This window comes from Heptranchias perlo, chromosome 27 (assembly GCF_035084215.1).
Source record: "Heptranchias perlo isolate sHepPer1 chromosome 27, sHepPer1.hap1, whole genome shotgun sequence".
Taxonomy (NCBI): domain Eukaryota; kingdom Metazoa; phylum Chordata; class Chondrichthyes; order Hexanchiformes; family Hexanchidae; genus Heptranchias; species Heptranchias perlo.
The window spans coordinates 17636726-17664443 of record NC_090351.1 but is presented as its reverse complement, the minus strand read 5'-3'; the positions used below and the strand labels follow the sequence as shown (position 1 = coordinate 17664443).

The following is a 27718-nucleotide window of genomic DNA, read 5'->3' as shown; positions in this document are numbered from 1 at the left end:
TTTTATTGCAAAATATCCTTTCCATATCAGCTATATTGATCAGGCTAATGAACATGTTCTATGGATAGCTCTAGAAACAAAGATTACACTTTGTCACGTGGAAAAAAATAAATGACAGAGACTGGATACCTGATAAATGTCCTTGGAAAAGTTCAAATGTTGTCATCATCCAAAGCAGCATTGCTTGTGAAACTTTACTGTTCTTTATAGAGAGTCAAGTGATGACTACAGTGGGTAAGCAGTTGGCTGTTTGAAGGTCCAGTCTAAATTCTCCTGTCTTCAGACCTCACGTAGTAACATCATAATTAATATCTGATGATACTTGATAATCATTCTTCAGTTTCATTGGCTTCTTATAAGGTTTTTGACTTGGCTAAACAGCAAAGAAACAGAATGATTAATCACGCTGGAATATGGAAGCCTAATTTAGAAAATAGACTTCACAGAGAAGGAGATTTTACTGGCAGTCAGCCTCGGATTCGATACGGTAGTGGCTTCTATGAACTCTATGAGTCATTAAAAACAGTTTAGAAGAGATTGGACTTACCTTTTATCTTTAAGTGTCAGGCTCAGTCCCATGGTTCTCATCTCCAAGTCAGATGTGTGTGATTCCAAGCACCATTTCAGATCATGAACACATAATCTAAACTGAGACCTCAGTGCAATACTGAGGAAGTGCTGCATTGTTAGGGGTCCCATCTATCAGGTGAGGCGTTAAACTGAGACCCTGTCTGCCTACTAAGGTTGATGTAAAAGATACCACAGCACTATTTGAACAAGAACAAGAAGGTCTCCTGGTGTTCTGAAAAACATTTATCTCTTAACCAACACTACCAAAACAGGTGAACTGGTCACTTATTTCACTTTCCGCTTGTGAGATCTTGTTGTGCACAAATTGGCTACTGCATTTGCCCACATAACGACAGTGACCACACTTCAAAAGTATTTCATTGGCTGTGCAGAGCTTTGGAACATCCTGGGAACATGAAAGTCACGAGCTAAAATCTATTTTTTTCTTTCTTTACCATTCCTGGCTTAACTGACTGATTTGGCATAAGGGATAAAAAGAGAAACTGCAAATGCTGTAAATCTGAAATAAAAACAAAAGACAATGCACGGCAAGTCAGTCGGAACCTAGAAAAGAATAATAGGTTAATGTTTCAGGTGGGACCTTTCAGCAAAGGTCATTTGGCAGCATTTGGGCTTGCCATCTTTTGCCCAATCCGAAAACCAAACCTTGGCAGAGTGTCTAGCATTAGAGCCTCTGATCTGCAGCCTCTCTTTTATTGCCAGTGAGAATGATAATAAGATGTGACAGACCCCACAAATTATAAATCAACGACAGCCAACTGCAGGTTGTTCCACCACAAGATGTCCTATGTTCTGATATTAAGTATTTGCTGTTCCATCCAGAACTGGCAATGTTGAAAGACCCTTCCATAATCATAGCCCACAGGAGTGAAATGGAGTGCTCCACTGTAGGATAGGGCACTGATTCCCATCAACTACAATTCTCTAATGTCCAGAAAAATGGTGTTTATAGATTTTCAACCTCATTTTGTTTTTGAGAGAACAGCTGCAATTGCCCAGGGGAAGCGACACTTGTTCAACAAGATATGGAGCAAGTTTTGGAAATGTGGAGGCCTTCTAGGTTAATGGGGGCCAGTCCTCCCATTAAATAGGGTATTACTATCTCATGGATATATATATATTGGACAGGGTGGAAAGAGATGGTGAAAGATTAAAGGGTTACATTTACAGTTACAGTATAGCACTTATACTTTGTAAATATCTCTACAGTAAATTCTAGAATATCAGATGAAGTATTAAATTATATTGCAATTAAGAATATTTCTCGTATTCTGCATTTTGTTAATTGTATGTAAAGAGGATAGGGTGCTGTCAGTATTGTTTGTTTAGTGGAAATTCAATAATAAAATAGAATTCCTTTCTCACACACTGTTGTGCACATACATGAGGCAATTACACAGGACATGTGCCAGCACAGTAATACAATGCACTATGCACTACCCTATAACCTGATGTCATACATGCAACAAGCAGTGCATACAAGTACAGATCCAATAGCACAATTGACATTCTGTGTAATGCTCCATTTTACTTTGGTACTCTCTTTGGGACTTCCTAAAAATGTAATACACCAGGAAGAGTTAGTAGTGGAAGAGAGGATTAGTGTGTTTGAAGCAGAAGCAAGTGCGAGGTCCTAATTTTCATTTTTGTATAGTTTTGAAAAACAGCATTCACACTCTGTCACTTACACCTTCAGATAGATCTTTATGAACAGCAAAGCTGAGGATCTGACCTGAGGTTCTTATCAGCAGCCCAGGTGTACAAGTCACAGGTTTGATGTTTACACTGCTGTAACCAACACACCTGGATCTACAAGTAAAAGCAAAATTAAACACAATTCTAAAACATGTGAAATATATCACCTCAAGAAGAGTGCACTGGGGGATTTCACAGTACTGAAAGAGAGCATTTGTTCAAAGAGGTCTTATAATCATATGTCAATTTATATTGATTTAAAACATGCCATAAGATACTAGCTTTAAAAAAAATGTCTATTATTTATTCATTTTATCATATCCTACAGCATACTAAGAAAATATTTCTTGCACAAAAGTTCTTAAAATTGCTGCATATTCAGCAATGATTTAACTTAAAATCTGACACTTATTTCTAGGTTGGAATAAAAACAAACACAGATGTAAATCTTAGATATTTGTAATTCAGTTAGTTGATAAATGGGAACATGTTTGCTAGATTTTTGGATGATGTTTTAAAAATGCATAAATGCATAAAAGTTTTATTGGGTTCTATTATTTGCAAATGATGAATGCCAAATATTTTCCATTCTGGAAATAAAACTGTGGGGATCTTGGTGATTTCTGTTTTGATTAAATGCAGGATAACAGATGAGTGTGGAAGTGGGTAACAAGGCAGTAAATTAATGGAGCACTTCTGATGATGTCACAACTGCAAGGGCAAAGTTTATACATGAATCTCACCAAAACGGTAAGATTGAATTACTGCCTTAAATGAAGTGCCATATATCTGTGGTCTGTTCATATTACATCTCATTTCTTTTAAAATAACAAAGCTTCATTTTGCTTGCCGTGATTTGTATTCCGTGACTGACTTTTGGCTTGTCCTAATACTCTTTGTTCCTGGTTTGGATGACTCCAGTGTTTGGTTTGGAACCCAACAAACCTGACAGATTAACCAAGTGCCAAATCTACATTAAATATCCATGGTCTTTAAATTAATATTTCTATTTATAATAGTAACCAAAATCTGGTTAATTAAATAGATTGAATTATTGATCATATTGATACCAAAAATACTGGGAGACCACCAGAAATATGCAATGTACAGTATTTACTGTGTAATTCTGGTCATCGTTTAGCTGCAGTTGTATAAAACTACATTATCTATAATTCTGCTTTGGAAAATCAAAAGTGCCGTTGAGTGAAAGGAAAGAAAGAGGTTTCACTGACAATCCATTTTATTTAAATATCTTGGTCACCAACTTGAAGAAATTTGGAATCAGCAGTGGCATTGGCACAGTTGATAAGTTCATAGATTTGACCCACAATAATTAAAAAGAAATCAAACAAAAGAGAAAATTGTACCATTTTGCAGAAAGATCAAAGGAAATGTGTCACAAATTAACTATTAAATGCAGGGGTAGAATATTAGGGGTTGGGAACTAGAAGCCATTAATGAAGTGGGTTGATTTTGAAAAAGAGTATTCATCAACAGACCAAGAAACATTCCAATGGGGTGCAGGGGAAGAGATTCAAGTTACTTATTACTTTAAAGACTAGAATTTGCATGCATTTTACAAGACCGTGCTTATCAGAGGGGTGAAACTAAAGTGTACTCCTTTGTGCTGTTTAAAAAATAACGATTATGGATAACCCTTTAGTAAATATTTGTAGTTTACACAATTGGAAAGGAAGAAAGCAGTCATTTCTTTCTCCTTGAATGCAAAGCCTCCTTTTGAAGTTACATATTTCTACAGGAACCTATGTGATCGGGCCCTAAGTTGAATTGCACGTGACTCCAAGATGGAGAGTTCTACAGCTTAGTTTCTAATTGATTTAGAGGGTTGTTCAACAGTTCAGCTCATAACTGAAAGCCATATAGAGTGATGATGCATTGCTTTGTATTTAAAATCAATGGTTTACTTAACTCTATCTGTGCCTTTTCTAGTTTAAAGATTTAAAATATTTCACCTTAAAGATACATATATGATTCCAGAATAGCCTGCCACCACTAGATGTATCATACATGAGGCATTCACTAACTATATTGAAATATAAATTCTGTTTTGGCTGTTTCTGGGGAGATAACGGCCCAGAAATTGCTTTTAAAATAATGGTGAGCCCAACAGCACTCACTGTTATTAGCAACAAAATTGAAGAGTAAATTTTGGTGGCCGCACATTCGCAGTCAAACGTGGAAATCCAGAACTTGTTCATCCTGAGTGGCCGGTGATCTGATAGCTTCGCCTTAAAGGTATATCGCTGGCTGCAATCAACAGAATCAACAGACCAGCGCCAACTTGCTCTCCTGCCCAGCTGGAAACTAACTAATAAACTAAGTTTTAACAGCATCGTAAGTTATAATGACTGCCAAACAACCTCTCTGGCACTAAAAATTAACTTTTAACAATGTGGAGTCTCATTACTGCTGACTTTTAATAGTTTTTGGATATTTAAAAAATATTTTTTCCTTCTGTCTCTTTTATCTCATTCTTTTAATCTTATCCTTTCCCTTTATTTCGCTTTCTCTGTCATTTTATAATACCTTATCGGGCACATCCAGGTTTTTAGTCTGCGCTGTTTATCTATGAACTGCACTTCCTGGTTCTCACAGCGTCGCTTGCTTCAAGCTGATTGGTTGAGGGGACTTAGCGATCCTTTCCACCACTCACACAGCCCGGGAAAGAAAGCTGATGGTTTTTGAACTCGCAGTTCAAGGAAATTGCCGCCAAAAAGAATGCGGTAACTTAGTGGGTGAATTTAAATCTAATGAATGGCGATCACTGCTGGTTCGCCGCTCAGAGCAATTTCTGGCCCATTATCTTTCTTCCAATACTATCATCCTTAAATATAAAGATGAATAGGTTTAGTATCACCATAAGGAGATGATACTTTGCTAATCCATTAGTCTAATTCTGTTAGAAGTGGTCGAGATAGTGCTCCACCGATGTAGCAAGTACCAGTTCAGCTCGACAGTTCTAGATTTGTAGTGAGCCAGTTGGTCTTGGTGATGTTGACTTACAACATCGCCCGTCAGCTAGGGGTGGGGAGAAAATCAGCAAGAGTTTCCAGTATAGTTATAGAAAAGGACAAGGAGCAATCTAGAGTAAAAATACTTAATTGGAGGAGGGCCAATTTCAGTGGGTTGAGAATGGATCAGGCCCAGGTAAATTGGAATCAAATATTGGCAGGCAAAACTAATCAAACAATGGGCAGCCTTTAAAGAGGAGATGGTTCGGATACAGTTTAGGTACATTTCCACGAGGGGAAAAGGTAGGGCAACCAAAGCCAGAGCTCCCTGGATGATGAAAGAGATAGAGAGTAAGATGAAGCAGGAAAAGGGGACGTATGACAGATGTCAGGTTGAAAATACAAGTGCGAACCAGTCTGAATATAGAAAGAGGAGAAGTGAAAAAGGAAATGAGAAGGACAAAGAGAGAGTATGAGAATAGACTGGCAGCCAACATAAAAGGGAATCAAAAAGTCTACTATAGGCATATAAATAGTAAATGGGTAGTAAGAGGAGGGGTGGGGCCGATTAGGGACCAAAAAGGAGATCTACGCATGGAAGCAGAGGGCATGGCTGAGGTACTAAATGAATAATTTGTATCTGTCTTTACCAAGGAAGGAGATGCTGCCAAACACACATTAAAAGAGGAGGTAGTTGAGATATTGGATTGGCTAAAAATTGATAGAGGAGATACTAGAAAGGCTGGCTGTACTTAAAGTAGATAAGTCACCAGGTCCAGATGGGATGCATCTCAGGTTGCCGAGGGAAGTAAGGGTGGAAATTGCAGAGGTGCTGGCCATAATCTTCCAATCCTCCTTAGATATGGGGGTGTGCCAGAGGACTGGAGAATTGCTAATGTTACACCCTTGTTCAAAAAAGGGTGTAAGGATAAACCCAGCAACTATAAGCCAGTCAGTTTAACCTCGGTGGTAGGGAAAATTTTAGAAATGATAATCTAGGACAAAATTAATAGTCACTTGGACAAGTGTGGATTAATAAAGGAAAGCCAGCATGGATTTGTTAAAGGCAAATCATGTTTAACTAACTTGATTGAGTTTTTTGATGAGGTAACAGAGAGGCTTAATGAGGGCAATGCATTTGATGTTTTGTATATGGAATTTCAAAAGGCGTTTGATAAAGTGCCACATAATAACCTTGTCAGCAAAATTGAAGCCGCCCATGGAATAAAAGGGGCAGTGGCAGCATGAGTACGAAATTGGCTAAGTAACAGGAAACAGAGAGTAGCGGTGAACGGTTGTTTTTCGGACTGGAGGGTGGTGTACAAAGGTGTTAACCAGGGTTCAGTACTAGAACCACTGCTTTTCTTGATATATATTAATGACTTGGACTTGGGTGTACAGGCCACAATTTCAAAATTTGCGGATGACACAAAGCTTGGAAGTGTAGTAAACAGTGAGGAGGATAGTAATAAACTTCAAGAGGACATGAACAGGATGGTGGAATGGGCGGACAAAGGCAGGTGAAATTTAACGCAGAGAAGTGAGAAGTGATACATTTTAGCAGGAAGAATGAGGAGAGGCAATATAAACTAAATGGTACAATTCTAAAGGTGGTCCAGCAACAAAGAGACCCGGGGGTGTATGTGCACAAATCTTTAGAGGTGGTAGGACAGGATAGGACAGGTGAGAAAGCAGTTAAAAAAGCATACGGGATACTGGGCTTTATAAATAGTGGCATAGGGTACAAAAGCAAGGAAGTTATGTTGATCTTTTATAAAACACTGATTCGGCCGCAACTGGAGTATTGTGTCCAATTCTGGGTACCGCACATCAGAAAGGATGTAAAGGCCTTAGAGAGGGTGCAGAAAAGATTTACTAGAATGCTAGAGTCTATTATAAAAGATGTGATAACAGAACACTTGGAGGGCATTAACGGGATTGGACAAAGTCAGCATGGGTTTATGAAAGGGAAATCATGCTTAACAAAGCTACTGGAGTTTTTTGAGGATGAAACTAGTAGAATAGATAGGGGGGAACCAGTGGATGTGGTGTATTTGGATTTTCAGAAGGCTTTTGATCGGGTTCCATACAAGAGGTTAGTGTGCAAAATTAAAGCACATGGGATTGGGGGGAATATACTGGCATGGATTGAGAATTGGTTGACAGACAGGAAACAGAGAGTAGGAATAAACGGGTCTTTTTCCGGGTGGCAGGCAGTGACTAGTCGGGTACCGCAGGGATCAGTGCTTGGGCCCCAGCTATTCACAATATATATCAATGATTTGGATGAGGGAACTAAATGTAACATTTCCAAGTTTGCAGACGACACAAAGCTGGGGTGGAATGTGAGCTGTGAGGAGGATGCAAAGAGGCTCCAATGTGATTTAGACAAGTTGGGTGAGTGGGCAAGAACATGGCAAATGCAGTATAACGTGGATAAATGTGAGGTTATCCACTTTGGCTGTAAAAACAGAAAGGCAGATTATTATCTGAATGGTGATAGATTGGGAAAAGGGGAGGTGCAACGAGACCTGGGTGTCCTTGTACACCAGTCGCTGAAAGCGAGCATTCAGGTGCAGCAAGCAGTTAGGAAGGCGAATTGTATGTTGGCCTTCATTGCAAGAGGATTTGACTACGGGAGCAGGGATGTCTTACTGCAGTTATACAGGGCCTTGGTGAGACCACATCTGGAGTATTGTGTGCAGTTTTGGTCTCCTTATCTGAGGAAGGATGTCCTTGCCATGGAGGGAGTGCAACGAAGGTTTACCAGACTGATTCCTGGGATGGCAGGACTGACGTATGAGGAGAGATTGGGTCGACTAGGCCTATGTTCACTAGAGTTGAGAAGAATGAGAGGTGATCTCATCAAAACACATAAAATTCTAACAGGACTAGACAGACTAGATGCAGGGAGGATGTTCCCGATGGCTGGGGAGTTCAGAACCAGGGGTCACAGTCTCAGGATATGGGGTATGCCATTTAGAACCGAGATGAGGAGTAATTTCTTCACGCAGAGGGTGGTGAGCCTGTGGAATTCTCTACCACAGAAGGCAGTGGAGGCCAAGCCATTAGATGTATTCAAGAAGGAGATAGATATATTTCTTAATGCCAAAAGGATCAAGGGATATGGGGAAAAAGCGGGAACAGGGTATTGAGTTAGACGATCAGCCATGATCATTTTGAATGGCAGAGCGGGCCCAAAGGGCCGAATGGCCCACTCTTGCTCTTATTTTCTATGTTTCTATGTTTCTATGTTCCAGGGATGAGGGACTTCAATTATGTGGATAGACTGGAGAAGCTGGGGTCGTTCTCCCTAGAGCTGAAAGGTTGAGAGGAGATTTGATAGAACTGTTCAAAATCATGAAGGGTTTAGATAAAGTAAATAAAGAGAAGCTGTTTCCATTGGCAGAAGGGTCAAGAACCAGTGGAAACAGATTTAAGGTGATTGGCAAAAGAACCAAAGGCAACATGAGGAAAAACATTTTTACGCAGCAAGTAATTATGATCTGGAATGCGCTGCCTGAAAGGGTGATGGAAGCAGATTCAATCGTGGCTCTCAAAAAGGAATTGGATAAATACTTGAAGGAAAATAATTTGCAGGGCTACGGGAAAAGAGCTGGGGAATGGGACTAACTAGATGGCTGTTACAAAGAGCCAGCACGAGCTCGATGGGCCAAATGGCCTCCTTCTGTACTATGACCGTAATCCACTAACCCCAGCTGGAAGTGCACCTGCGCGGACGTTGAATGAGGACAGGTTCGAGCTCGGCTGTGACGCCTGCTCGCAATGAAACAGCCTGTTGACACTTAAATGCCAAAGCTCAAGCATGACTAATGGTCACTTGGGCAAGGTACCAGAGGGCAAACGTATCCAATACTTCTGGGTGAGGGAGGGGGAGTAAACTGGCAGAGAATAGAGGCAAGGAAAAATCTGTGGAGGATGCATTGCAATTTATGATAGGGTTCATATCCTTATTACAGATAGGATAGTATGCCCTCCTACATTCTTTCTGGCTGTACAAGTACGCTATTCCTGTGTAGCCTGAGAGACGATACAGCATGTAATGGTCACATGCTAGTTGTAAAAATTATTTGCAAGTTCATAAGAAAGGTCATTATGGAAAAGCATGTTTGTACTTTTCTGAGTAAAGCAGCAGAATATTTACAAGGAGCAGGTGGCCAGGTTATGTTGATGCTTAATTTGTCCCTCCGCTGTTTGCTGGCACCAACGTGCACAACATATTAACTTAAAACAGAGCGGTGCAACAAAGTTAAAATGTATGTTTAGAAGATTTTATCCAGCCCTGGTTAGATTTTGCAGAAGGGTGGGAATAAAAACTTATAACGAATGTTTCCAAATTGCACCCTGTGTGTGTTTGCAGATTCAAAATGAAAATGAGTTTAATAAGCAGAATGAAACGCCACGAATTGTTTCGCACAAGCGCCTGCCTTCTGCTATTCATCATATTAAGCTGAGGCAGCTGTGAACACAAGGTACTAATCCACATCATTTACAGAAATGAATTGGAACTGCTCTATACTCTATACCCTTACAATATACAGCAGAACCACAGAAACATTAATCCAAGTATTTTCTATTATGGGTGGTCTGATGGTTCAGGGTTGGTTTACCAGGTGTGCTGTGCCACAGGTTAACAACAAGGGTTTGGCTAGCACCTTTGAAATGTATTCGTTCATAAGCCAATTTGGCTTCGCTCTATTTGTTAGGCCTTGCCTCACCCTGACCTCACAGACATGATTTTAAATGGGAAAAACGGGTGGGTTGGGGGCGGGAGGGGCAGTAAGAATTAACAAAACGTAAAATCCGCCCCCAATCCGCCCACTTCCACTTTTAACAGAGGTGGGGCGAGGGGTGTGCGACCAACCCACTCTCAGGGGGCGGGTCAGTCATTAAAAGCTTTCAAGAGGGCTCCGGGTCTCCGTTTTGACAGTTTGTTTTACTTTTAACCCCTGGTGGGCCCGGATTCCTGGGCCTTCTCCTTCACGCCACATGAGAGGAGGCAAGAAGGCCCAAAACTGTAGGTAAGTAACTATGGCACTGCTTGTGGGCCCGTAGGGGCGGGAGTGCTTCCTCCAGGCCCAACAAGCCTACCTGCAGTGACCACCTCCATGATCTCCGACACCCCCACGATCTCCGACCCCCACGATGACCCCTGACCCTGACCCCCCGATGACTGACTGCCCCATGACTGAGCCCCCTCTCCGATGACTGACCCCCCTAATGACTGACCCCCCTGATGACTGAGCCCCCTGATGACTGAGCCCCCCAATGACTGACCCCCCGATGATGCCCCCGATGACTGAACCCCCGATGACCCCGATGATGGACCCCCAATGACCTCCGACTCCCGATGACCCCCAACACCCCATGATCCCCTCCCCCCACCATCTAAGACTTACCTGCTCGCATCCTCTTCTCCCATCTGACTGAGGCCAGCCTGTTAATCAGGCCCCACCTCTCTCTATTAGAAGCTTGCCATTGAGCATCTCCTGGCACCACTAGTCAAACTCAACCTTTGAGCTGTTATTTCTCCAGGGGGGGTCATGGGGTGTTGGGGGTCATCGGGAGTCGGAGGTCATTGGGGGGTCCATCATCGGGGTCATCGGGGGTTCAGTCATCGGGGGCATCATCGGGGGGTCAGCTCCCCAAAGCATTGATTTCAAAATCCTCCTCCTCATTTACAAATCCATCATATGGCCTCACCCCATCCTATACTCTGACCTCCTCCATCTTTATAACTCATTCAAGTCCTTTGCTCCATCACTGGCCACCTGTGCACCTCCCTCTCCTTTCAATTCACCATGTATCGCAATCATAAGAGCTGTTACGGCCATACTCTTTGGAACTCCCTCCCTAAATCCCTCCACCTGACTTCCTTTCTCCCCATCTTTAAAGGGCTTCTCCAAACCTACCTATTTGACCACAGCATTTGTCCCATCTCCTCTCCAAGGTCTTCGAACATGTTGCCACCTCCTAAATCCGTGCCCACCTTTCCCACAACTCCATGTTTGAACCTTTCCGTTCAGGTTTACGACCTGACGGCCCTAATTAAAGTCATAAATGATATCCTCTGTGACTGTGACCACTCTCCCTCCTCATCCTTTTTAACCTCTCTGCACCCTTTGACACAGTCGATCACTGCATCCTCCTCCAATGCTTCTCCTCCATTTTCCAGCTGTGCGAGACTGCCCTCGCCTGGTTCCACTCTTGGAAATAAAAATCGGAAGAAATGTAAAACAGGCTGCTGATTCGCTATCACCCATGTTACACTATCGCACAAAGTCAAAATCTGCCCCACTGTCTGTTTTCTGCGATTTAATTCTATCTGTCTTTCTTCGGTAACAGAGTCAATGGTCTGAAGCTGGGTTCATGTCTCCATTGCCTATCAACCTTCTCGAATTCTTTGAGGAAGTAGCATCTCAAGTGGACTGTGAAAAACCCTGGTGTACCTAGATTTCGAAAAGGCATTTGACAAAGTCCCACATGGAAGACTATTAATTAAACTCAAATCTATGGGGATTCACAGCAAACCCTGGGAATGGATAAAGAACTGTCTGAAAGGTAGAAAGCAATGAGCATTCGTTAGAGGAGTTATTTCAGGGTGGGCAAAAGTGCTGAGTGGGATGTCCTAGAAATCATGTTGGGAACATTGCTGTTTCTTATTTACACAAATGACCTGGACTTTTGGATTCAGAAACTCAAATGGTCAAATTTGCTAATGATAACAATGTGGGAGGGGCAATGGAATCAAAGATTGCAGCTCAGAAATTGCAGAGTGAGTTGACAAAATAAGTATGTGGGTAGAACAATTGCAGACAGAATTTAATACAGACCATTGCAAAGTACTGTAAAATGTACTTCATGAATGATGTTGAAATAGCTAAGAATGAAGTGGAAGAGTTTTAGTAGACTCAACATTCAACATGTTCAACCAATGCAGAGAACAGTTAACAAATCCAATAGGATGTTGAACTACAGCCAAAACAGTAGAATACAAGTTAGAGGAAGTCATGATCAAACTTCACAGTGCTCTGGTCAGACCAAACCTTGTGTTTGTGTCCAGTTCTGGCCACCGAGACACAGGGGAGACATTCAAGCACTGAAGGCAGTGCAAAGAAGAACCACAAGGCTGATCCATGATGTCAGGTGTTTAACTTATGAGGGAAGATTGGAGAGACTCTGGCAGGAAAGGAAGTATCAGAGAGATGATCTTATTGAGGTATTGGAAAAGATAAATCTGGAATATTGCTTTAAATTAAAATGTGAATGTAAGACAAGATGACACAGGTTTGAACTAGTAATAGGAATTCTTCACACAGAGAGTGACCAACACTTGGAATGGACTTCCTAGTAAAGTAGTGGAGACGAAAACCTTAATGCGTTTAAGAAACGATTGGATGCTCCAATGGGAGGACTCTTGGATGCCTCTGAATGAATGAATTAATATGGACTAAATGGTCTTCATCATCTGAAATTATCTTGTGATAAGAGAGGCATAAATGGGAAATCACATCCATTCAAATAGTTAATGAAGGCATGTTTGCCACTTTAAAATGAGGTTCAGATGCTTGGACCTACTGTGGTCAAAACACAATACAGTAAGATTAAAAATACTGTTTGCTTTTCTCCTGCATGTTTTATGGTGGAATAACCTAAGCATCTGGTCCCAGACAGTGCTGCTTGGTCTGGATGCTTTTAGCAATACTCCAATCAGAGAGAATAGATTTTTTTTCAGTTGAATCCTTCTTCCCGGAATACACAATACATCAGTGGGAACAGATAGTCCACTGCAGCTGATTACTGGTCATCTCCTGAGAAAAAAACTGTGAGGTAGAAGAAGCATCACTGGGACTCCGGGAAACTTTTGTATTATTCACAATTTAAGTTACAAGGTGATCAGTTGGATCCTTTCCCCCTCAATAAAGACTCACCACTCCACCCTCCTGTCAGTATAGGAGAGATTAATACTGATAAGAAAATAGGAAAGAGCAGGACTAGAAAAGACTGCAGTCCATCTGGCCAGTCACAAGCATTAACACCTCACGATATAGTACTGGAAATAAACTATAATCCAATAATCCCGTGAAGGCACTGACCGGGTCCTGTTTGTAGATTGTAAAATAAGATCCCCTGAGAAGTCGTCATAGATGAGCTGACAGTGAAACATATTGTACCCTTGGCTAAAACCTCAGACCACTAGCACCTATATCTGTGCCACAATTGGACCAACATCAGAACAGATAGGACTTTGGGTATTACATAGTAGACTTGAGTACAGAAAAAGTTGGGTAACTCATGTTCATTTATAACAATTTGATCTTTAGGATTTTCAAAGCTAAACAAATAAAAGCTGCGCCCCAAAAAGTAATTAATTCTGAAGAACAATTTGAGACATTTCAACAAAATGTAACAGGTGCTATTGAAATGCAAATATTTCTCTTTATCACTTTCTAATAGGTTTCAAGATTGAAAGTAAATTAAAAAAGAATGAAATTAGATATATAATTCAACAGGTGTTAACTTTTTATTGTTCCCCTCCCCGAACATTCTCTTCCCTTTTACTCCTTCCCTTTCTGTGTGTTTGCCTTTTGATTATTTCTCAATACTATTACCTCTCCTTTCATTCTTTCATTTTCTGTTTGCATTTTTGTACATAATTCGAAAAGGAAATTGTCTTTTTTTTATTTTAAGGAATCTCTTTCATCAATTGTATCCTTTTTTAAAACATCCATTTACTTTATTTCCTGTTTCTGTTGATCGTTTTGTTTAAATGGTGAGTACTGATTGGACATTGTCTAGGATTTCCCATTTCGTACCCCCAGCCCGAGATTTACTGACCATTAAAAGTAATAGTCAGTAAAATCACGGGAGTGGGGGGGAGGTGTACAATTTCCCAATGTATGCAGCCAATATGCACCAGCAGCACTGAAACAGAAAATTCCAGCTCCTGCATGTAATGGACTCTGGGCCTGATACTATGTGGCAGCTGAATTAACACATGTGGTTGAAATGGCATGTTAATTCAGATCCTTCACACAGTTGGATATAATAATTCATCCCAGAGACTGTTCCCCTGATGTAGGTCGTCAGCACTCGCAGAGAAAAAAGAGTTAACAGAAATGGGGGCAGAATTCAGCATTAATCAAATGTTTTGTAAATGCTAGAAGATCTCCCGTGGAATTGCGCACAGTTGGCCTCAGGTTTGGAGAATAGTTGTGATGCTGGGAACACTTGGTCTTTCATAATGCGCTACTAAGCATTTCCTCAAGTTCAGTAATCTGTTGCTGACAAGCTCATTCATACCTCTATCTTGAATTTAATCTTGTTTCTGCAGTTTAGATTTTAGATAATACACATACTTTCTAACTGGTAATGTCAACTGTCTATACTGATGATAGAGTAGTGTATTGATGGGATCTGTCCCTTAATGAATCTTATACTGCCAAAAGGTCAGCCATTCATTGCTATCAATTGGTCACCAAAAATATTTTCCATTGTGTAGTTTGAATTTCTTTCTTATTGTTTTCACTGAAGAGTACAATAAATTATTTCATGCTAGATACAATAATTATAAATACATTTTAACTTCCATTGATTTGTTGGTTAGCTTTATCGGATTTAGTAAGTATGTTTATGAGCTGGATATTAAAGCAGGGGCAGGTTACAAGCGGTGGGGGGTGGCAGGAATTGTGTGTTTGAAACCCAGAAGTAAATTTAGTGTGTCGGAATGTGCAACTTTGACATGGCTGCCTAATTAGAATTTTACTTCCAGATTTCGCCTCCAAGCTGCATCAGGGGATGCAATGCACTCCTGCAAGACACAATCTAAACTCCACTATTTAAAGAGCCAGTACAAAAATGGCATTTGTAAGAGGTAGGAGGTTTTGGAAGGAGACGGTGAGTTATTGAAGATGGATTCAGGATGAGCAAAGGAACCACTGAGATTAAACAACGCTTCCATTGAGCTACTGATGGGTGTAGCCAGGAGCAGGAGGGACATAATTTTCCCTAGCAACGGGAAGAAGAAACCTATTGCTCTCACCAAGAAGGCATGGTTGGAGGTAGCTGAGGAGGTGAGCAGCAGGAGCACTGTATCCCGATCTTGCACACAGAGCAGGAAACAGTTTAATGATCTAACCAAGTCAGGAAAAGTGAGTACATTTGCTGATTGACATACATCCTGTGGTGTACAACAACCCCCACCTCATGCTGTCTTGCCAAGCATTCTCCATCACATCATTCCTCTCATCCACTTAAGTTTCAAGAGCACCCATGGTTCACTTTCTATGCACTTCCTCACGTCCCCATGTATCCACGCACTGCTGCCACTCACCCCAATCCTCATGCAATGCGATGCATCTGTCTCATTAGTCGCCCTCACCAATACATTGTTTCCACCGGGTGAATATGTGACCTGCAGTCACTCATAGGTCTTTTCTTTCGCACCTTGTTGGAGAAGAGAGGCAAAACACAAGGAGAGGAAGGGAACTGGAGGTGGTCCTCCACAAATTGAGCAACTGACAGATGCAGAGGAGGAGGTCACGGAGATAAGTGGCACCTCTGCGTCCCTGTTAATCAGAGATGGAGAGACTGGAATTCGCAGATGCCTGGTGACAGAACTTAAAATATCTCTGAGACACATGTTGATTTTATTTTATAAATTACTAAACTATGAGAAGCCTGAGTATTCTGATTGGCAAGATTGTTACTTTTCCAGGGCTGGTTCGTATCTGTTTCTTTTGTCTTCTGGGGCCTTCATGCGTAGAGCAATAGTCTGTGGACACGCCTGATGATGAATCCCCAGAGGAGCTCATTCCTTCTGAGGGTGCATCATCACAGGAGGTACAGCCATGCACCAGTGCGAATACTCACACTTCAGTGGATCTAGTTACTTGGATTTTCACCTGGTGATTCACAATTTACAAGTGAGCATGAGCAGACACTGGTGGTAGGGGCAGCTGTGGAGAGTCCTCATTGGCGGGCACACTCCTCTCCAAGCTCTGCTCAGCTGGACACAGATGCTGAACCCCGGGGGCCAGAATTGAAAATGAGATTGATAGGGGAACTGCAGCAAATTAGCGAGGTACGGACAGTCATACCATGCAGGGAGGATGGAGGAGTCCATCTCCAAAGTTAGTGGATTGGTGATGCAGGTAATTGCGAGAATGTCTGCCACGGAGAGAGTGGCAGTTTCCATGGAGCTTCAAGCACGGTTCTCAAATGTAATGATTTTCACCACTTCCCCGTCTTGCCCATTATTGCGTCCCGAGTGCCAACTCACCCTTTCACTCATTTCATGATGAATGCCAATACATGATGGGACCCACTGGGGGATGTGCAATGGATGTATGTTTGGTTAAATGATTGTTTTGTGCCGGGGGGGGGGAGGGGGGGAGGGGGGGAGATGGGAGGAGGTTGGGAGAGGATTTCACTTCTTATTGTTTCCAGTCTGACAAACTAACTGAACCTTTGAGCTATTAGGGCATCCCTGGCATCACGAGCAGCAATGTTCGTGGCTGATCTGGCGATGGGTGCCCCATCTTCACATTGCTCCTCCTCCTCCTCTTCTTCAATGGTCTCGTCATCAGAAGATGATTGACAAGCACCTTGACCTCTAATACTCACAGCTGTGCAATGTTGTGCAGAACATAACACACCGCTATGATTCTGGAGCCCCTCTCTGGTGAGTACTGAAAGGCGCCTTCAGACTTATCTAGGCACCTGAAACGCATCTTCAACATGCCGATGGCTTGCTCAATGACACACCTGGTTGTCAGGTGGCTCTGGTTGTTGTGCTCTTGTGCATCGTTGGTGGGATTCCTCACAGATGTCATGAGTCAAGGTCTCCAATGAGCCACCCCTTAAGTCTGTCTCCTGGTTCAAAGACGTTGGGGATGTTGGACTGAAGCAGTGTAAAAGCATCATGGCAGCTCCCAGGGAATCTGGTGCACACTAGCATGAACCTTTTCTTGTGGATGCACACCAGCTGTGCATTGATGGAATGAAATCCCTTATGGTTGATAAATACTCCTGGTTGCTCTGGTGGACCTCAGATTGCCACGTGTGTGCAATCGATGGCACCCTGTACCTGTGAGAAGCCAGCCAGAGTCACGAATACAACTGCCCGTTCATTCTGACTATTGTCATCGCAGGGGAAGTTTACATAAGTCGACGCCTTGGAAAACAATCCACCCGTCACCTGCCTTATACATTTATGTGCAGATGACTGAGAAACCCTCGAGATGTCTCCGGTGGTGTCCTGATAGGGGCCAGAGGCAAAGTAATTGAGGGCGGTGGTGATGTTGACAGCGACTGGAAATGCAAGGCCACCAGGTCCAGCAGGGAGCAGCTCTTCTTCTAGGAGGCTGCAGATGTCTGCGACCACCTGACATGACAATCTGAGCCTGCGAAGACACTGCTCTTCAAATAAGTCAAGGGAGCTGGCCCTCTGTCTGTACATCCTATTATGTGGGTAGTGCCTCCTGCAACCTCGGCCCCTCTTTTGCTCTCCTCTCTGCTGTTCTCCACTCTGTTCTCCTCTCTGCTGTTCTCCACTGTCTTGTGCACCTCTCTCTCGTGGATGGCGATTGCCTTCCTCATCTGAATTCCAAACGAAAGCACCCATGGCGCGCCCCCATCCTGATTCTGTCCGTTTGAAAGCCTCCAAACCTCTGCAACACTTGTCTCAGCACAAGAACTCTCAGCAAAACGTTTGCCAGTGGGAACTGATAAAGCAGCTGTAAGCACTGAGTCTTTATTCATTTTAGGGAATGAGAAGTTTAAACATCCCCATGAAGTGCCGTTCAGTCTCACCTCTGTTTCACTGACGAGTTTCTCCGGGAAACCCCTTCTAGAGGCGTTAAGTTTAAATCCCTACTGAAATCTCTTCAAATGAGCTTTATTACCATATGATGATAAGCAACCTGTCTCCAGCGAGCAGGTTACTCGCACGCATCCAAACGTGCCTCCGATAAAACCGGAAATGACCGCATTGGAGGCGGGTTGAGGTCGGGTTTGAGAACTTTGAAATTTTTACCTTCCAACCCACCCCCAATCCACCTGTCCTTGGGGTTAAAATTCCCCCCTATATCTCTGACAAATATTCAGAGTGCAGCAGTTTACAGCAAGGTATGTCTTGCGTACTGAATATATTTTATTTAACACTAGTATTAGGTACATAGTTCCAACTTACAGTAATGCTGAGTACTTATATGCTGCAATTATGGTGCACTGCCAGTCTGAAATTGGTAACTACCCAGATTGAGAATCACACTTCAACAGCCAGGAATCTCCCTGCTGATAAACTTTGAATGTTTTCAGGATACACTGTCCTGGGAAATGTGTCACAGCAGTGCAAAAAGTGATGGCACAACACAACTAGACCCTTAATTAACAATCCTGGTAAACTTATAATTCTTCAGACCCATTGCTAGTGACACACTGTTGGAATAATAATTGCTTTTATAACACCTTTTTTGTAGCTAGTCTTATTTTTATTAGGAAATAAGTGAAATGTAACAACTCAGTGATTATTCAGACAAATCATTTTGCACACAGGTTGATAAACGTTTTAGTGTATGTAAAATATCCTGGAAGTCTCAATATAATTATTTGCTGTGTGCAATGGACTGGATAGTGTAGGAAAAGTTAAAGAGGGGTTTAAAGGGATGGTTGGGTATTTCCAAATGTGAGACTATTTGGAAAGCAGGACACTTATTGACCTTGTAATTGCTTTCCCTCAAATTCACCCTTCAGATTTTCTATCCATTCATTTAAACCCTCTTAAATGTTATTTACAATTGTGAGAAACTCCAGCATCACAAGTAGGTGTGAGTAAATTTTTGACATGCGGCGTCCCATGGCCTGGTAATTATACCAGAACTGGTGGATGAGTTCCTGCTCGTCTGTAGGGCTGGAGTGTTTCAGTGACAGGCTGCCAGAATCCTGAAATAGTAGTGCGGCACTGATGGAATGAATGTTCAGGAGGCCAGATTCGGTCATGGGGCCATTGTCCATGATGTCTCGTATGTGATTGAAATGGTTCTATAGGCATCTGGCACCTTTGGTATCTCACCCAAGTGACCATTATCATGGTTGCTGGTTTTTGGGTTTTCATCAGAAAACATATAGAATCTCAGAATATGATCATAAAAAACTCCAGAATTCCATGCAATAAAAACAAATTTAATCATTATAATTCAGTGGTACCTGTCCATTATTCATTAAAGTCTTGACATGAAGCTATCCAATCATGGAGGAGATCACAGCCAAGCCTGATACTGTCCTTCCCAACATGCACACATGTAAACTTCCAACTTGATAGCCTTAAGGAGAGGGAACTCGAGTCAATTTTGACCAAATATTGATAGTGTGAATTCCAGTGCTCACGTGGAGAAAGAACAACAACTTATAAGCTATCTGCTACTAAAGTAAGAAAAAAAAAGAGAAAAACGACCATTCATATGTCTCCTGCGAGAGTTAGTTAAAATGTACGTTCTGTTGCTAAATGCTTTCCAACTATGAATAGACACCAGTTAATAGTCTACCCAGATAAAAAAAAACTTCGTAGGCATTATAAAGTTCAGGCAATGAATTTAACTATACAAAATTTATAGCTTGATACTCTATTATCTGTCAAAACATTGCAATTTTGAAACACAGAAGAGTAAACAAACTATATCCAATAGACACATGAAAAGGAAAGCATGGAGGAATTTTTCTAAAAGATGATTCAGAGATTTCAAACAATGTATAACTTACAAGGATTTCATTTATTTTCCCTTTGCTTCTTCAATATAAAATTTAGATTTTTTTCCTCACTAAAGTACAAAAGTACGACTGGTCCAGAGTGAACCTGAAAATGCTCATTAATTATACATTTTAAATAGAAGCTACCCAACTTCATATGCTAAATACAAAAGCAAATTCATTAACTGTCTACAAAAGCTTTGAACTCCTCTCTATGAGTATATATATATCATCTTCAGTTCTTGGCATTTCCAGTTGCTGATGGTCTGAAAGTAAATTAAATTAAACTAATAAAAGGCAGGGGTGGGTAAATTTATCAGTCTAAAGAGAAAAGTCAAGGCTGTAGAGCAGAGTAGCAGTTTGGGTAAAAACAAGTTGAGTGCGTCAGGAAGGGACAGAGAGTTTACCAAAGGTAATAGGGCATTAATGACTAAGGTCACATCAGGGAGATATAATAAAAGTTAAAATTAAAGGCGCTACATCTGAATGCATGAAGCTATTCGTAACAAGATAGGTGAATTAATGGCACATATTGAGATAAATGGTTTTGATCTAGTAGCTATTACTGAGATGTGGCTACAGGATGAACAAAGTTGGAACATAGGAACATAGGAACAGGAGTAGGCCATTCAGCCCCTCGAGCCAGCTCCGCCATTTGATAAGATCATGGCTGATCTGTGATCTAACTCCATATACCTGCCTTTGGCCCATATCCCTTAATACCTTTGGTTGCCAAAAAGCCATCTATCTCAGATTTAAAATTAGCTAGCATCAATTGCCGTTTGCGGAAGAGTGTTCCAAACTTCTACCACCCTTTATGTGTAGATGTGTTTTCTAATCTCACTCCTGAAAGGTCTGGCTCTAATTTTTAGACTGTGCCCCCTAGTCCTAGAATCCTCAACCAGCGGAAATAGTTTCTCTCTATCCACCCTATCCGTTCCCCTTAATATCTTATAAACTTCGATCAGATCACCCCTTAACCTTCTAAACTCTAGAAAATACAACCCCAATTTGTGTAATCTCTCCTCGTGGCTTATCGCTTGAAGTCCGGGTATCATTCTAGTAAACCTACGCTGCACTCCCTCCAAAGCCAATATGTCCTTCCGAAGGTCCGGTGCCCAGAACTGCTCACAGTACTCCAAGTGCGGTATAACCAGGGTTTTGTATAGCTGCAGCATAACTTCTGCCCCATTGTACTCTAGTCCTCTAGATATAAAGGTGAGCATTCCATTAGCCTTATTAATTATTTTCTGCACCTGTTCATGACACTTCAATGATCTATGTACCTGAACCCCTAAGTCCCTTTGGACATCCACTGTTTTCAACTTTTTATCATTTAGAAAGAACCCTGTTCTATCCTTTTTTGATCCAAAGTGGATGACCTCACATTTGTCTACATTGAATTCCATTTGCCACAGTTTTGCCCATTCACCTAAACTATCAATATCCCTTAGTAATTTTATGTTTTCATCCACACTGCTTACAATGCCACCAATCTTTGTGTCATCGGCAAACTTAGATATGAGACTTTATATGCCTTCATCTAAGTCATTAATAAATATTGTGAATAATTGAGGCCCGAAGACAGATCCCTGCGGGACTCCACTAGTAACATCCTGCCGTTATCCCTACTCCCTGTCACCTTTCGCTCAGCCAACTTCCTAACCAAGTCCATACTTTTCCCTCGATTCCATGGGCTTCTATCTTAGCTAACAGTCTCTTATGTGGGACTTTATCAAATGCCTTCTGGAAGTCCATATAAATAGCATCCATTGACAGTCCCCTGTCCACTACATTAGTCACCTCTTCAAAAAATTCAATCAGGTTTGTCAGGCACAAATCCATGCTGGCTCTCTCTCATTAACTGAAAATTCTCAAGGTGTTCAGTCACCCTATCTTTAATTATAGACTCCAGCATTTTCCCCACAACAGATGTTAGGCTAACTGGTCTATAATTCCCTGGTTTCCCTCTCTCTCCTTTCTTAAAAAGCAGAGTGACATGTGCAATTTTCCAATCTAGAGAGATGGTTCCTGAATCTAGAGAACTTTGAAAGATTATAGTTAGGACATCTGCAATGTGCTCACCTACATCCTTTAAAACCCTGGGATGGAAACCATCTGGTCCCGGGGATTTGTCACTCTTTAGTGCTATTATTTTCTTCATTACTGTTGTTTTACTTATGTTAATTTTATTGAGTCCCTGTCCCCGATTCAATATTAGTTTTCTTGGGATTTCTGGCATACTATCCTCTTTTTCTACTATAAATACTGACGCAAAGTAATTATTCAACATGTCCACCATTTCCCCATTGTCATTGACAATATCCCCACTTTCAGTTTTTAAGTGGCCATAAGACCATAAGAGATAGGAGCAGGAGTAGGCCATTCAGCCCCTCAAGCCTGCTCCGCCATTCAATGAGATCATGGCTGATCTGGTTTTTACCTCAACTCCACTTTCCCGCCTTTTCCCCATATCCTTTGACTCCCTTGCTGATCAGAAGTTTGTCTAACTCAGCCTTGAATGTATTCAATGACTCAGCCTCCACAGCTTTTTGGGGTAAAGAATTCCAAAGATTCACCACCCTCTGGGAGAAGAAATTCCTCCTTATTTCCATCTTAAACAGGTGACCCCTTAATCTGAGGCTATGCCCCCTAGTTTTAGATTCCCCCACGAGGGGTAACATCCTCACAGCATCTACTCTATCGAGTCCCCTCAGAATCTTATATGTTTCAATAAGATCTCCTCTCATTCTTCTAAACTCCAATGAGTATAGACCCAACCTGTTCAATCTTTCCTCATAAGACAACCCTTCCATACCCGTGGCCAACACTGCTAAATATTCCAGGGTACTTGACTTTTAGAAAAGATAGCCAAAATGGAAAAGGAGGAAAGTGGGATATCCCTGATATTAAAGGACGAGATAAAGGCAGTAGTGAGAAAGGATCTTAGTTCAGAAAATCAGGATGTAGAATCCGTATGGGTGAAGCTAAGAAATAACAAGGGGCAGGAACCCTGGTGGGAGTAGTTTATAGGCCCCCTAACAGTAGTTATAGTGTTGGACAGAATATAAATCAGGAAATTAAAGGAGCATGTAACAAGGGCAATGCAATAATCATGGGGGCTTTAATCTTGATATAGATTGAACAAACCAAATTGGCAAAAATAGTTTGGAAGGTGAGTTCATTTGAGACAGTTTTCTAGAACAATATGTCAATGAACCAACTAGGGAACAGGCTATTTTAGATCCAGTATTGTGTAGTAGACTGGGTTAATTAGTAATCTGATAGTTAAGGATCCTCTGGGGCAGAGTGATCAAAATATAATAGAACTTTATATTGAGTTTGACAGTGATGTAGATAAGTCCAAAACTTAAATTAAAACAAAGCTAATTACATAGATATGAGGGGTGAGTTGGCCAAGGTAGATTGGGAAATTAGCTTAAAAGATATGACAGTAGATACGTAATGGCAAACATTTAAAGAAATAATTCATAATTCTCAACTAATATACATTTCCTTGAGGAATAAAAACTCTATGGGAAAAGTGATCCAACTGTGGCTAACTAGATAAGTTAAGGATAGTATTAGATTAAAAGAAAAGGCTTATAATGTTGCCAAAAAGTGTAGTAAACCTGAGGATTAGAAATCAGCAAGGATTACCAAGAAATTAATAAAGAGGAAGAAAATTGAATATTAGAGTAAACTAGCAAGAAATATAAAAACAGATTGTAAGAGCTTCTACAAGTATGTAAAAAGGAAGTGATTAGCAAAAGTAAACATGGGTCCCTTGGAGGCAGAGGCAGAAGAAATTATAATGGGGAATAAGGAAATGGCAGAGGCATTAAACAAATATTTTGTATCTGTCTTCACAGTAGAAGACACAAAAAACATACCAGAAATAATGGGGAACCAAGGGTCTATTGGGAGTGAGGAACTTAAAGTAATTAAGATTAGTAAAGAAAAAGTACTGGAGAAGTTAATGGGACTAAAAGCCGACAAATCCCCGGGACCTGATGGCCTACATCCTAGGGTTTTAAAAGAGGTGGCTGAAGAGATAGTGGATGCATTGGTTTTGACCTTTGAGAATTCCCTAGATTCTAGAATGATCCTCGTGGATTGGAAGGTAGCAAATGTAACATCGCTATTCAAGAAAGGAAGGAGAGAGAAAACAGGGAACTATAGGCCAATTAGCCTGACATCAGTAATAGGCAAATTGCTAGAATCCATTATTAAGGATGCAGTAACAGGACACTTAGAAAATCATAATTTGATTAGGCAGAGTCAACACAGTTTTATTAAAGGGAAATTGTATTTGACAAATCTATTAGAGTTTTTGAGGGTGAGACTCGACTATTCCAATGCTCTCCTGGCAGGCCTCCCATCTTTCACCATCCATAAACTTGAACTCTTCCAAAACCCTGCTGCCCGTATCCTAACTCGCACCAAGTCCCGTTCTCCCATCACCCCTATGCTCACTGACCTACATTAGCTCCCAGTTCAGGAATGCCTTGATTTTAAAATTCTCATCCTTGTTTTCAAATCCTTCCATGGCCTCACCCCTCCCAACCTCTATAACCTCCTCCAGCCCTACAGCCCTCCGAGATCTCTGCGTTCATCCAATTCTTGCCTTTTGTGCATTCCCGATTTTAATTGCTCCACCATTGGCAGCCGTGCCTTCAGCTGCCTAGTCCCTAAGCTCTGAAATTCCCTCCCTAAACCTCTTTGCCTCTCTACCTCTCTCTCCTCCTTTAAGACACTTCTAAAAACCTACCTCTTTGACCAAGCTTTTGGTCACCTGTTCTAATATCTCCTTATGTGGCTCGCTGTCAAACTTTGTTTGATATCACTCCTGTGAAGCGCCTTGGGACGTTTTACTACATCACAGGCACTATATAAATACAAGGCAGCATTTGACCGAGTGTGGCACCAAGGAGCCCTAGTAAAATTGAAGTCAATGGGAATCAGGGGGAAAACTCTCCAGTGGCTGGAGTCATACCTAGCACAAAGGAAGATGGTAGTGGTTGTTGGAGGCCAATCATCTCAGCCCCAGGGCATTGCTGCAGGAGTTCCTCAGGGCAGTGTCCTAGGCCCAACCATCTTCAGCTGCTTCATCAATGACCTTCCCTCCATCATAAGGTCAGAAATGGGGATGTTCGCTGATGACTGCACAGTGTTCAGTTCCATTCGCAACCCCTCAGATAATGAAGCAGTCCGAGCCTGCATGCAGCAAGACCTGGACAACATCCAGGCTTGGGCTCATAAGTGGCAAGTAACATTCGCGCCAGATAAGTGCCAGGCAATGACCATCTCCAACAAGAGCGAGTCTAACCACCTCCCCTTGACATTCAACGGCATTACCATCGCCGAATCCCCCACCATCAACATCCTTGGGGTCACCATTGACCAGAAACTTAACTGGACCAGCCATATAAATACTGTGGCTACGAGAGCAGGTCAGAGGCTGGGTATTCTGCGGCGAGTGACTCACCTCCTGACACCCCAAAGCCTTTCCATCATCTACAAGGCACAAGTCAGGAGTGTGATGGAATACTCTCCACTTGCCTGGATGAGTGCAGCTCCAACAACACTCAAGAAGCTCGACACCATCCAAGATAAAGCAGCCGGCTTGATTGGCACCCCATCCACCACCCTAAACATTCACTCCCTTCACCACCGGCGCACTGTGGCTGCAGTGTGCACCATCCACAGGATGCACTGCAGCAACTCGCCAAGGCTTCTTCGACAGCACCTCCCAAACCCGCGACCTCTACCACCCAGAAGGACAAGGGCAGCAGGCGCATGGGAACAACACCACCTGCACGTTCCCCTCCAAGTCACACACCATCCCGACTTGGAAATATATCGCCGTTCCTTCATTGTCGCTGGGTCAAAATCCTGGAACTCCCTTCCTAACAGCACTGTGGGAGAACCGTCACCACACGGACTGCAGCGGTTCAAGAAGGCGGCTCACCACCACCTTCTCGAGGGCAATTAGGGATGGGCAATAAATGCCGGCCTTGCCAGCGACGCCCACATCCCGTGAACGAATAATAAAAAAAAAGTTGTTGTTGTTAAGTTCTTGAAGTTTCTTTTGATAACTTTTTTAAAATGTTTGTAAGTAGTCAGCCATTTCTACTTAATTTAAGATACTGAGGCTCTTTAATTCCTCTCTCTCTGTGCATACACTTTTGCTTCCAATGTAAAATGCATTAAAAGTTGTAAACTAGCTAAAACAATAAGATAAAGCAGTTTTGCTAAACAATTTCACTAAGTAGTAGACAGTGAGGATACCAATATCAAGAGAAAGAGAAACAAGTGATTCAGCAGAGGTGATCCTACTTGAGCACTAAGGAGAGATCACATGGTTCCTGCATGAAGAATGACCAGGATAGATGCCTTCCTGATTTTCCCAGTATTATAAATGATTAATCTCAGGGTAGTTGCACCTTCTGTGTCTCACCTATTTCCAATGATGGCTACTGTTTTTGTTTGAAACAGTGTAACCTTGTTTAGTGTATGTCTCACTGTTCTCTTATTTTAATAAAACTCCATCCATTTAAATCATGTAAGGGACACACAGAACAAGATTACATTCATTTACTTCACCATTTTACTCAGCAAAAACAAAACTCACCATTTCCAGTGGTCATCACTGTTTATAGGTGGTAAATAACAAAAATAACAAAAAATTGCATTTATATAGTCGCTTCAACATAAAAATATGTTCCAAGGTGCTTCATAGAACGTAAAGTGAAAGAAATTGGTGTGGATGTCCTATAGAAACATTGGGAGCAATTTTAACATAACCCGTCCGTCAGGAAACTGAAGGGAAAGGACGGAACACCTTCAGTGGAGAGTGAAATCGGGCGAAGTGTAAAAGCAGCATTGCACCCGATCACGTCAGTTTCCCGACAGGCAGATTAGGTTAAAATTGCTCCCAATGTATTTCCTAACATTCAATTGCCATATCATATAATCATTCCACCATATTCACTACACCTTGCAGGGAAAACTTTAGTTAACTAATTGCATTTTTTGTATGACTACCTCGACAAGTGAAATGAATTACAGTTTGCTAAACTTAGTGGTCTAAGATTAATAGAAAAGGATCAAAGAGGATATCCTGATCCACAAGATTAACATATCAACAAGCTTGTCCCTATAGAACTGCAACATGTCATCACCTCACATGATATGCTCCACTTGATGCTTTCACCTAAAACAAGTCTCTAAAGAAACTGCAAGCCATAGGGGCTTGTGAAGAGAGCTCTGCTATAAGATGGAAAATAGCACTGTAATCACTAAATAAGTAGCAGTGTGTCATAGCCAGGGTCACATTACATGACTGGGTTCAATAAGATGTCCTGCTTATTCCCTGACTGCATATCATTTTACATCTCTTTAAAATGTCATCCAGCACGCTGTAAACAGCTGGAAAAGTGAGATAACTAAGTTAGACATCAGATACTCTTTGCAGTATGAGACTTACAGCAATGGCTGGGAAGTAGAAAACAAGTTTTGCAAACTCAAGGTAGAACCGAGGTCCTGCTCTCTGTAGAGTTAGCATTTTGTTTCAGCAGTTACTCCACCTCTTGTAAAACATAAGAAAAGATTATAAGAACAGACTTTGTGTGGCATCTGTTTCTAATAACTTCCTGGGCACGGTTTTAAAGGGTTGGGAGAAGGGAGGC

The 27718-nt window shown here is 41.7% G+C and overlaps 1 long non-coding RNA gene across 1 annotated transcript; it reads right to left on the bottom strand.

The window, feature by feature from the left end:
• LOC137344441 (uncharacterized) lies at positions 1-27647 on the bottom strand. Its single transcript, XR_010968357.1, has 3 exons — positions 27517-27647; positions 19488-19603; positions 1-373 (listed from the first exon to the last, which is right to left on the bottom strand). It is a non-coding gene; the product is annotated as an uncharacterized lncRNA (long non-coding RNA).
• Between the last annotated feature and the right edge of the window lie 71 nt (positions 27648-27718).